Here is a 13,239-nt window from a genome sequence, read left to right as displayed (position 1 = left end):
AGGCACCTCACCAGGAGTTCCCCTTTCATCCTATATTATTCAGCTGAGTTGAGAACCCCAGGAAAGGGAAAGGGGTAATGGAGAAAATAATAAATGAGATACAGCTGGCTTGCAATCTTCTGGTCGTCACAGGTATCTGTAGTAAAAACAATAAGCGTGCTGTGTTACATATGCATACTATAAAAATCACTACTCTAAATTATTCAACAATATGTAAACTCATGTACCTGCTTAACCTCTGCTATGGCTTAAAGGTTCTGAAAATCACATTGAAAACTTCCAAAAAACTGTGCTTGCACACCTCATAAAACTTAACATAGTCCTTAGGAGTTTTCCTTTTGTAATTTCAGATAAAAGTTCAACTCTTTAGACTTAAATTAGAGTAATGTGCTATCTCCCTATACAGGCAGCTAGCAGTCTTATGGTAACTGCCATCTGCTAAATGCCATTACAGTCCTTAGTGCTTTTCACTTGCCTTCATGAAACAATACCTCATCAAAGTCTGCAAATGCTGTTTAACGATGAAGACATTGTAAATGACTATCCATTTTCTTCATGAATGGGCCAGGATTCCTTTCACTTTGTTTTGCTAGTCCTCTTTCTACCTTCATGAACAGACCTTGAATGCTCCTTTGCTAGATAGTCAGTGCAACATTAGTAATTGCTTAACTCTTCTACAAACTGTTGACTGAATCACCATTAACTAGTTAAGTACAGAGTTGTATTTAATTTGCTGTAGAAATACAAGTCCCCCCTCACAAGCTTGTGTTAGTACCTCACGCTACAGTTAACACGCGCTCTCTCTGTTTATGGTTTTACGTTCTTGCTCTCTACACACGTGCATCTATCCATTAAGCACTGTGCCTTTTCTCGCGCACTGCTGACGATTACCGTGAACCCTTTTATTGCGCTCGCACCAACGCGCTCCCTCCTTCACATGACACATGCTCTTTCCATGACACGACTCACGCTCCTGCTCATGTAAAGACACGCGCTTCGTTGCGTATTGTAACCGCGCCTCCCGTACTGAATGCTGAAAAGAGAATCTTGGCTCGTGCTCGCACAACTTGCGACTACACTGCGCGCCACGTTATTCAACTGATTCACTTTTAAAACTATAACTCAATGGTTGCAGTGGTTTGTTGCATTACGCGCATTTCATGTTTTCCTTTACGTGCAGTAGCTTACAATGAGTTTAAATGAATCCTCACACTGCACAGCCATATACAGTGTCAACAAATATCTCTGGGCTACTTTGTTTCTTGGCTCAACGCTTATGAGAAATTCTCAGTTTTAACTATATACAGGGAAACAAATATACAGTCTCAAGATACTTTTTGATAATTCTGTTAGTCAGCAAATGCTTTCCTCTGAACTTACTCTTCATGCGATTTTCTCTTTCCGCTCTTACTGTTATCTTAGTTGTGAAATCTTCTTTAAAACCTTTGAACTTTTAAATAAACACTCCCATCTATGGTCTTCAAAAATCCCTCTGTTACTGCAGTCAGTCTTCTTACTTCTTAACTGGATTCTCTGAATACTGGAAATGGCATAATCATGGAGCTTAACAAATATACAACTGGTCTCTATAAATTACTATGGATGAAAGGCAGTTTAGAATCTTGCTCCCCTACCAAGTACCCAGACCATTATCCTCCCCACCAATCAGATAAAGCAAACATACCACTGTTCCTCCAACCAATCAGATAAGGTTTACTTCCCTCCATCTTGACTTGGGCAACCAACAATGCTTATATCAACCCTGACACTGCACTCGTCTTACCTGTATTGGCTGCTAAATAATGTATTATTTTCAGGTTAACTTTAGACACTAAGGCTAACCTACAAGATGCTTGGACATCTACAAGATGCCTTTTATATTTTTATTCCCTTAATTTAGGTATTATTCATAATATATTTGGGAATTATTGTTTTGTATTGCAGGCCTGTTTTTGTTTGCACTTTGTTGCTAAATGAATAAATGGAGTTTGTCAAGTAGAGGAGTACACACAAGTTGATCTTGATTCCCCAGTTTCAATCAGAATGCTAAGCAGAACTCAATACCCAGGAGCTGGCTGAAATTCCCTAGTATTTTATTTCAATGTTGTAAGAATCAGGAACGGGTCTCATTATGAGTTTGGTGGGAATTCAGTGACAAATCTGATGAATTTCCACCAAACTTGATTACCATTACTGCCCCTTGGTCCTGTGGGTTTACCACAAGATTACAAGTGTTGGTAATTACCCATTTTACGAGTCCATAGGACTCAGTGGGGATTTTGGGCAGATTTACGCCAGCAAATTTACCATGTGGTAAATACAACCATCTTTGGACGTAAAGTGGACGATAGAGGTACATCCTCCACTTTACCTCAACTTTATAATTCGGCGGAAAAATTACCACCCCAAAATGTTACCGCCACTTTTTTCCCACACCACCGAACTTGTAATGAGGCCCTCTTGAATCCCCCATTTTTAACCTTGATATTAAGTGTGAATTGGAGACACAGGAGCTAATCCTGATTCTCAAGTATTTAATATCTATGCTGGGTATGAAGTGAAGCCCCACGGGTTAGTCTTAATTCCCCGCTATTTAATCTAGATGCTATCACTTATTTTTATTTTTCCACTACAGTATTCCTCTAGCATGGCATCGCCTATAGATGAATGAGGTTATAATAACCCTTAATCAGGACCAGGGGTTCAGAATACTTTGCTTATGTTTTGTAGTCTTTCTTCATCATTCTTGGGCACACCTCAAAACCATCACGCACTAACATGATGACTTAGTGTAATACCTCCGCCACTCTTGAAATGGTCTCCATGAAAGTTCTGTCGGCCAATAAAGGAAGCTCTAGTCTTTTCTTCTGATCACATTATCTTTTGGCCAGCTCCACCAACAACATTCCTGCGGGAAAGGGGAATTGGCTAAAATAAAAGTACCAGATTCTGACTTTCTTGCATGCTCGCATATCTTCAATATTTGGTGATAAACTGAAAAACATGCATAGGACCGCTTACCATATTCACCTTCTTTCCACCCCTCCACAATCCCCCACACCGCATCAAGTTCTGACCTTGCACCTTGAATAAAGAAACCTAATACCATGCCCCTGCGGAGAGGTGATATGAAATTTGAAAGTGTGGATTCAATCTGCAACTCTTTCCACAGAGGTTATGCACCTCTCTTCTGAATCGCTTTATTACAAAAACTTATTTTATTCTCATTTTCCAAACATTTAACCCCACTAAAACCTTTTCTCAGTTCTCATTCAAGATATTATTTCGAAGAAGTATCATCTCCAGTTGTATCACACTTCTCTTAATAGTCTTTCCTGGAGATTGCTCCAAACAGGAATCAAAAATGTTTTCTCAGCGCTTCCTCGATCTCAGTCTAATTCCGCACACACCACACTAAACTGCTATTCAAATTACTAAACTCAATTGCGCAAGTAGCAAAGAACAGTTTCCATAAAAAGCGCTTCTTCCCTCTGAGAACTCACGCACAAGTAACGTGGCATGGTTGTTGTTGCAAGGTGTTCCGTCTGTGAACTTGCACGCTCTAAACGCAGATCTATCCTTTCCTCTAGTCCCTCCCAAAATGCCAAGCTCGCGCGTAAAGTTCTTTTGCACTAAAGATGCTAGCCAGCCCTGAGGCACAGTTAAAATAGTATACATGTGCGGTGCACCCAGAAAACCAAGAAGGGGCATGCATACTACTCATTTCTCAAGAACAATGCCCACGCTCTCGGGTAGACCTTTCAAATGGCATATCCTGTGATATAATGGCAGGTACATAGGGTAGGAATTCGGTGCTCTATGCCTGATAATTATATTATATTTATATTTGCTTTATTTTGGCATATCAGATAATTAGAGGCCAATTGCACCAGAATAACCCCAAATCTCCTAAAGGAGAAAAGCTGGTCAATGTTAATAATGAAACAAAAAGTGGTGCCAGGCACCACTTTTTGTTTCATTATATGGCCTAACCTCAAGGTGCCAGTGATTATTGAGGTTCCCACCTTTTGGTCGGTTCAATGTTAATAATGTTAACGCATTACCACTTTCTTGGTGCATTCCCCATAATTCTAAATAGGTATTACAAAGCGAGGAAAATCTGCTTCCTCATCTAAATCCTTTTTATGCCTTCTTTATTTTCCTTGGCTTTGGCAGACTACTTCTCAACACCTTTAAATGGCACAGTATATTCAAGCGGTGATGGTCATTCATGCCTTTCATTATACTTAGGATAGCATAAAGTATAATGCAAGCCTCAATCCTCTCATGCAGCCATAGAATAGATCCACATGCCATTATTTACATAATTTCCATTCACGTGTTCACACATTTCAACCTTCCTTCCATGTATTCCTCCTTTTTCTTTCTATTCGTTCTCTCTCATCTTCCTTCCCATGTTTTTATTTTCTTCAGCAGACTAAGGTGGACACCATAACCCCTTATGCTCAGACACGGTTAAGTGCTTTTGGGCTACTACAGTGGTGATTTGGCTCATTGTAAGAACCCAATAATTAATTAAAATATAATTCTGTATGCGTCTATGGCTTACGCCAGTTTTCTGGCCTTTGAATGTTGTATAGGCCTGGTCATTCTCAAATTCGATCTGACAAGTAGACATAAATTGAATTTATCTTTGATATATCTGACAAATGTGCACGTAATTTGAATGCGATTTGATTGTATTAATTGTGCATGTGTTCTGCATGTAAAATATAGCAGAACTCTCAGCTGTAAACAGTTGCGCTTGTGGTTGATATACTGATCTAACTAGTCACGTTTAGTGCTGCGCCCCACAGAATAATGCTCAGTCGCATGAAACATTTGGTCCCGCTGTCACATAATCACTGACATATCAAACCACAATGCGTCTGAAGACTCCTCAAACTACAGCTATTACCATGTCATTACACTAGTCCTCTCTGGTAATAGTTGAACAGACAATTGAAATTATAAACAATAGTTGCATACAATATACTGCTCCTTTTTCCTGTATGTTCCACCATTGACCTCTGTTAGGGAGATTTATCATTTTTGTGCTTCATCCTCCCCTCTCCTAATGAGACCCCCAGCACTTTTTGCTGGACTTCTGGACCATTTTTTAAATCCTGAATGAGTGAAGCCTTTTCCCACTCATCCATTCTTGTGGGCTCTGTCTTTTGGAACTCTATTCTTGTTAATCGAACTGTACTATGGAGCCTGTCTGCTGCATAGCTCTTAAAGGCATCTGTAATTTACTACTGCAGCACAGAGCTGCTTATGGGTAGTGTTGCTGGGGACCTTTAGGGTCATCCTTTAAGATTCTTTTTCTATATCCTCCAGTAATCACCAGTTCTATCGCTCCCGAAACTCTATAGTCTGAGACATTGGCACACACCACCTTCAGTGGAGAGCCAAAGCGATACTTAGTATCCCCCTTCTCTCTGCTCCTGTGACTTATTAGTCACATAGACAATCACCTAGTTATAGCTGGTGGCAATGGACATGTTCTATCAACTATTGTGTCTGGGTAGTGTGCAATAGGGGCATCCAACTACCAACTTGGGGCCTCCCTTCTTTTTTCGCCATTACTAGCGTGGTTGTTCTTTGTTAGCCTTTCTTCTACCATACTGGCAGGGGGTGGTCTGTGTGTGTGTTTTGCCTTTGGCAGGAACCCGTAGGTATCCCTGTCTAGGCTCCAGAGTGTCTGGACAGGCAGGAAGTGTGGGAGGAGGCCTCCACCCCCCTATCATTTGTCAGCCAGAGTGCCTGAATAGGCCCAGCTCCCACAGGAGGTCTGCCTGTCCTGATTGGACAGCCAAACACCCCTTTCTGTAAAATGCTGAGAGAGATTGCAGCAGAGTGTGTGCTGGAACTGTATAAAAGGTGAGACTTCTGGAGTGTAAAGCAAGTCGACCACAGGAAATAGAAGTAACTGAAGAAGAAGATGGCCAGCGATGCCTGCAGACCCTTTGCAAGACCGTGAAGCGACCACTGCTGTCCTGACCCCGTTTTCTATGTGACAGAGGAGCTCCGAAGAGGACGACTCCTTCCCTTTGGCTGTTGGGAACAACCAGTCCCAAGGCAAACTTTGAAACGAGCCATCTCCCGAGTTCCTAGAAGCTTCCAGAGCTGTGGAACCCCAATACCACGAACCTGCTGCCCATTTCGAATGTATTGTCATGCAAAGGCCGCATCCATCCAAATTCTTTGCTGAACCCGTAGCGACACTCCAGAGATCTGATCCAACTTGCCCCGACCCCCTCACCAGAGTGTGGGACTGCAGGAAGTGAAGAAGATTGACCAGTTGATCCCTGTCCTTTGTTGGTGCTACTGAAAAGGTGCCAAAACCGCAGAGTGAACCAAGAAGTTGCTGAAAGTCGTGCTACAGGTCCTCCCTCAAGACTGCTGCATAGAGACACCATCAATTGTCCTGCCTTTCATCATCAGACCAAAGAATCCGGAGGTCGGATCCAGAGCTGCCACATTGCGGAGAAGCCAACACAAACACTTTCTTCAAACCAAAGGTACTGTGGAGAAAAAGGTATTGCTAACCTGATTCCAAGAAATCGCTCCAGAGCATTGGAGTGCACGTAGAGGTGTCCCGGGGAACCCCCTCTTACCTCTGACCCAAGCCGCTGCTTGTGTCCTCTTTTCAAGTCCATTTTTAGGTCTCCTTTGTTAGTTACTAAATTGCTGCTTCAATAACCTTAGGCACTGGAAGAAATCCTCAGGAGTTTTTCATATTTGCTGTTTCCAAGACTTTCATCCCTTTCCGAACTGCCTCTAGCTAGGGTTGTGTTTTTGGACTAAAAAGACTTGGCAGGCGAAGAAACCATCTCTAGAACCTTGAACCAAGCTCATGTTGCAGTAACCGCTTATTTTCCTCCCTTTAAGTGACTTTTCTAAATGTGTTTGCAGAGTAAATGCATTACCGAATAATCTGTTTAAAACCGCATGAGTATGCAATTACCGGTAATATGATAAACTTGTGAAAGTGCCCTTTGAAAGTGCCCTTTGAAGTGTATTATCTAGTATTCCTAAGTGTTCTACCGTAAACGTCTGAAGTATTTAAAGTGAACAGTAGATTGAGTTCTACCGTAAACGTCTGAAGTATTTAAAGTGAACAGTAGATTGAGTAGATTGAGTGATTCTTTCTGAGGGACCTGAAAACAGTACCTAGAGTTAAATTGATTTAGCAAGTGTTAATTAGGGACAGTTAGTCAGGTTAACTTGGCATTTCAGCCAGAGAGTTTAGTTGGCGAAAAGATGTACTATGAAATGTTTTCATGTAAAATGTTAGCAGAAAAACCAATGCGAATCCTGTTGGGAATCCTAGGCAAAAAACTCTTTAGGTCTATGTACTACATGCCTCACTAGCTCATTCAGCCACTTCAAGTGCTACCAGGAGAAACCACACCTCCAGGCTTTCTGCAGAGGTGAACCGGGTAATGTTTTATTGAGAGGAAACCTTGGGGAGCACATAATGCATAAATATTAGGGAGACAAACACTGTTCCACTCATGTCTTTTATGCTGAAAGCAATCATCAGAACAGGCTCAGTTTTTTTATTTTGTCCTGTCTTTCAAAGCCGGATGTCACGCCACTTTCTTCACCTCAACCCTTCTAAAACTAAGGTTCTGTTCTTCCCTGCTTCAACTAGTCCTCCTATCCTTTCTCCTCCATCTCACCCTTTTCCACCCTCATCTGCGTGCAACTTGGGCATCATTTTTGATCATTCTCTTTCCTTTTCACATCTCTTCTGTTGCTTGTTCTTGTTGCTATGCACTCTTCAATATCCATTGGGCTTGCCCTTATCTTTATGCTACAAAACATCTTCTCTCCTCTCTTGTCTTTTCCCCCATTGACTACTGTTCATCTCTTCTCTTCTGCTTGGTCTTCCTGCCTCCCATCTTCTCCCTCTTCATTATATCTATAACTCCTCAATTCATTTTCTTTTTTCTTTATCTTCTTGTTCTTCAATTACATCTTCCCTACTCTCCATTTCGCTGCTTACCTTTGAATCACATCTTCTTCATGATTTTCTTTCAAATGTATTTAATTGTACCCATGGTTTAGCTCCCTCTTATCTTTCTTCACTAGTCTCATTCTATGTTCTGTCTCGCTCTCTTAGATCACAGAATCTATTTCATCTTACTGTCCCTAAACCCCCCCTGTGCCGCTTCTCGTTTCCGTTCCTTTGTTCTTCTAGCTCCTAAACATTGAAACTCTCTTCCTCTTTCTCTGAATTCTGCTACATCTCGTTGTATCTTTCAGTTGAATCTGAAAGCTCATGTTTTATCTTCCCTTTCCTCCTAATTCTGCCGCCTTTTCCCTCTTCTACTCCTACTCATTCTTTGCATTATCATGTGATTGTACTGCTTCTTTTTTAAACACTTTGTTCAGCGCTTTTGGCGAAAAACGCTTTATGAATTAATAAAATGAAATTAAATGAATTCCCTTTTCCCCTCAGGCCCCTATTGGGGCATAGCAGCTCCTGTGGTGCCCAGTGGATTTCAAGCCTGAGTGTCAGCTTGATGACAAAAATACACCTTGATCCAGTTAGAAAACATATATATAATAACCAGCACAAACTCCCACTTTGCAACTTTTGGCATGTCAATGAAGTCAGACTCTATGATAATAAAGGGTGTTCGTGGTATCGAATGGCCCCCATGACTCACAGTAGCTCTCTTACCCACTTTGTATTGCTGTGAAATCAAACATTGTTAACAACGTTGTTGTTCAGCCAGCACAGGAAGATCCATTTCCACTGATTTGAGAGATCAGGGCACCCATCAGCTGAGCACCACAATTTACCAGTGTGTGGATTATTTTTAGTATCTGGTGCATTATCTTGTATTCTAGCAAACTCGTCAAAAGTAATGTAAGGAGGATTTCTGTACCTGGTTTTGCGGGAACATGTGGGAACATTTTCAAAGAGGGGAGCAAAGGAAAAGGGCAGCCTCCCATGACACATCTACATCCACAATATGTGATTGAAATCCAGTGCCAATCCAAACAAATAAAGGTTCTTTCATGAAATGTGTGCGGTCTGAATAACCTTTTATGGGGATGGAATTCTTGTAGTGTGCTGAGAGACTCCAATATATTGTTTTTTCAAGAAACAATGTCAGGGGGCCTATTGAGTCGAAGGGTTACCAAGTGCATGTCTCGCTGGCCACACAGGGTGCTGTGGGGCGATCGCGGAAGGGGTGTGGGCTTGGTGATTGCTATCAATGTCTCCTTGAATTGCGAATCAGAGGTTTGGTATGCTTCTCAAGGTGCCCTGGAAGTCTGTATTAGGGTCCTTGATTCGGGTCTAAAAATGTTACTTGTCAACATTTTTTGGACTCTTGCTTCGGATGATATGGAGCAGTTTCAGTCTAGCTTGCTGGACATTTTTTAATCTTGGCTTATGGAGCAACATGATCACTCTTTTATTGTAGGGGGGATTTTAATGTGGATTGCGCGGAAGGACTTAAACTTAATAAAAGTGCATGCATTCCTCTGCACTCTCAGGTGAATATCTTGAGACGTGCTAATTGGGATCAATTTATGGCAGGCTGGGAACTTCTGTGACAGACACAATGGAACATGGGGCTATCTTTACGTGGCATAGAGGGCCTGAATCCTCGTGGCTGGACTATTGTTTTGTGTCTGCAAAGTTTATCCATCAGGTCATTGACCCCAAAGTAGAAGATCATTTGTGTATTTTCTTTTCTCTACAGCTTTCTGTTACTAAGCTTAATACATTGACAGCCCTCTTTCCTATTGTTCCCGATAGACATGGTTTAACTTGTAGGTGGGACTTCAGGAGATATAAACAAGTTTATGGATGCCTTGTATGAGAAAACCCAGGGGCAATTAGAGGAACATAGCGCGACTCACTTGAATCAATTATTTCCCAATGTGTTAAGGTGGCATCAGTAAAAAGTTCCCTTTCCCCTAAGGTAGCCTATTTACATCATTTTGATTCTATAATCAAGGACTCTAAAGTGGAGAAGTGTAAGAACCAAACACTACAAGTGTAAGTTTAATTGTCTAAAAAAAGCAATTTTCCAGCACCATAAAAACCTTGTTAAATCTTTGTGGCATAAAATATATTGCAATAATAATCAGGAGATATTGAGCTGTCTGATAAAGTCAAATGCGAGGCAATTCTCTGAAAAAATCAATAACCTGGTGGGTGGGTTGACGCCCGCTAAGGGCGATTGCATTTCTGAGAAAACATGGGTCAATTACTACACCAAGAAATTCAGATCTCCGGAACATCTGGTCGCTCAGCTGGATCCCACTGAGAGACCTTGGGTAGTATGTATCTGCCCTTGGGACATGGAAAACTTGGTGTGGGCCATTGGTAAACTAAAACCTTCCAGAGCATCAGGCACTGATGGTCTGCTGCCTTATACCTTGAAAAAAGATTCCGTGATATGGTCCTATATTCTCAAGGTCCAGTTTGACAATATTTTCAGGACCCAAGAGTTGCCTCCATCTTGGTCTTTATCGGCTATTATTCCTATTTACAAAAGGGTTGATCCATTGGACTCAGTCATTACAGGCCTTTTGCACTGAGAGACGCGGTTGGCAGGGTCTTTTCACTTTTGCTACTCAGAGACCTTAATGGGTTTCTGAGACAGAATTCTATTTTATCACCCTGCCAAGTGGGCTTTAGGATGAACATGGGTGCTCCATTAAATACCACCGTTCTGGCCCACCTACTCCAAACTGTGAAATATGGAGAGGGTGGCAACATCTATATGGCCTCGCTGGACCTGTCAGCGGTTGACTGTCTCCACTGCCCGTTATTGTGAAGGAAGCTACTTAACTGCAACATCCCTCTGAATTTGGTCCGAATGATAGCACTCCTCCATAAAAACTCCAAGGTGAGGATTCGACTAAACCAAGAGGGTGCTTTGACAAGCTGGGACCCTGTCAAAGTTGTTCTAAAACAGGGTTGTATCCTCGCCCCCAACCTATTCAATACATATCTGCATGACCTCTGGTCTTTGTGGCAGGGTGGTGACACCTTCCCTGTTCGCCTTGGACATCCGAGGCTACAGTGGCTGGCTTTTGCTGATGATATCATCCTCTTTGTGATCGAACGCCAGCTGGTTCAATGTTTTCCATGCCTATACTATAAGAAATTACTTGCAGCCCAACGACACAAAATCAAAAGGTTGTGATTTTCACAGCAGCTACCAAAGTGAAGTCAATAAAATGGTCTTTAGGGAACCAATCTGTGAAGTTGGCTTCTAGTATGAGATATTTGGGCTATAATTTAAGGAACACTGCATCCTTAATAATGTGGAAGACGTCTATCAACGAGGGGCTGGGTCCTCTTATTTCCCACATGAAACTTCTCTATGGGAAACTTTGTAAATGTTCTATTGTTCCCATTTTGAAGTATTACCTTCAGAAGATCGAACCCATTCTATTATAAGATCTAGATATGTGCCTATCATATCTGGGGCCTTACCATGGCAGCAGAACACAATATCCACAGTTAGCAATATCCATTTAATCCTAGAAATGATCTAATTTGTTTGATCATTGTGTGTTTTTATTATTATGGAATTAGTTAAGCTACACACATTAACATTGATCTTGTGACCAAAATATTGTACAGTAGATTTACACAACTGTAATGTTTGTCAGAACACTGTATGCCCTTTTTTCGGCTAGTGAAGTGAGAAGTACTAGTGGTTTCATATGAAGGCTTTATATGAAGCACAAGCAATTGGAAGGTCATCAACATATGGTACCAATATCAATTCGGGGACTATAATGTCATCCGGATCGTTTTCAGCATCTGTGAAAAGAGTGACAGGTATACTGTAAAATATTGACTGTCAGGATGCATTTGGATAGAGAAGACAGCATAACATAAATCGACGAAAGTAAAACACTTTGCAGTAGGATGTTGCTTGGTTTGGTACTGGACAAAACCACTGAATTTACAGTTGAAGATCCTGTACATAGAAATATGGTCCCTGCCTGATTTTCTGAGTGGCAAGATCAGTGTATTGCGTTGACTGGCAGCTGGAGCAATACATAGTATCTTGTTTTAGTAAAGACTCAATTAACACTGCAATACCTTTTTTTAGCATCAGGTTGTTTCACATGATACTGATGCTTCCTTTGAAGGGATTGGAAGGATTCACTAGGCTACAAGCAGGCTCTGCATTTCAGATTAATCCTACTTCATTTGCATGCTGTGACCAAAACACTCAGGTGCCTTAGACAATAGTGCAACGCATTCTGCACATAATTCACCCTTTCTGAGGTGTCTGGTAGCTCCCCTTGAAGAGTAGCCAAAACAATATCTGCATTCACATGGGCAATATCCAGGAACACACCTTATGATGTATAGTAAGTAGTGGATTTATATTTACACAATAGGTCATGCCCAACAAATTCACTCGGGAAGCTTATTATTATTTTTATTATTATTATTACAGTATTTATTGAGCACGGACTTAGCTTCAAGAAGCAATACTGCGTTTACATTCATAGGGTGAAGAATAAGGGTAGGGAGCACAGAAACAAGGGTGTGGCAACGGGGAGGGAGGGCAATAGTCAGCAATGGATTTACAAGTAAGCAGGGTAGAAAACAGTCAGGATCAGATCACCCAGTCTCAGGTAAGGTGGGAAGAGGATTGTGTATGGACCCAGAAGGGCTTAGTAAGAACCTGGACCTAGGCCTACAATAATGGGAGCTGTAGCAAGATGCAACATAGGGTTATTAGAGATACCAACATCATTTACATTGACTGAAGAGAGCGGCACAGTAAGGAAATCCTTGGATCGTATTGGATGTCCCGTTCCCATTATTATGCGAAGGAAGACTCAGATTTACATATGTTGTCTATAGGAGGAATGAAGGGTACTTGCACTCACATCTAAGGAAGAGTCTACCCTAACACAACCTGATGTAGGAAAAATACATCATACACGCTACACATCATAGGAACCCCATGTTTCTAATCATCCTGTTCCCTGTTTAACTCTCTTCCTTAAATTCCAGGATTTGGATTCCCCCTCTGATTCCTTAACTGATTCTGGCATCCGCCCTCAGCTCTCTTCCAACATTGCCTGCTAAATACTGTTTACTCCCAGCAAGTTAACTGACCCACGTTGTGATCCTAAATGCAATTAACCCATTCTAGACTGCTGTGCTTCATCCCTCTTGGGTCTGCACAAATGCTACAATGTTTAAGCAATATGACTTTGTGCAGCCGA

General features: G+C 41.5%; 1 protein-coding gene across 2 annotated transcripts in view; it reads left to right on the top strand.

Annotated features, from left to right (window-relative positions):
- The window catches only part of LOC138471851 (collagen alpha-1(II) chain-like), a 1,536,387-nt gene that overhangs the window by 1,316,480 nt on the left and 206,668 nt on the right, over window positions 1-13,239 (top strand). The gene's annotated exons all lie outside the window — the stretch shown is intronic.

This window comes from Ambystoma mexicanum, chromosome 8 (genome assembly GCF_040938575.1).
Source record: "Ambystoma mexicanum isolate Mex_15411 chromosome 8, UKY_AmexF1_1, whole genome shotgun sequence".
NCBI lineage: Eukaryota > Metazoa > Chordata > Amphibia > Caudata > Ambystomatidae > Ambystoma > Ambystoma mexicanum.
The sequence above is the reverse complement of the archived record's forward strand: the minus strand, read 5'-3'. Positions and strand labels throughout refer to the sequence as shown.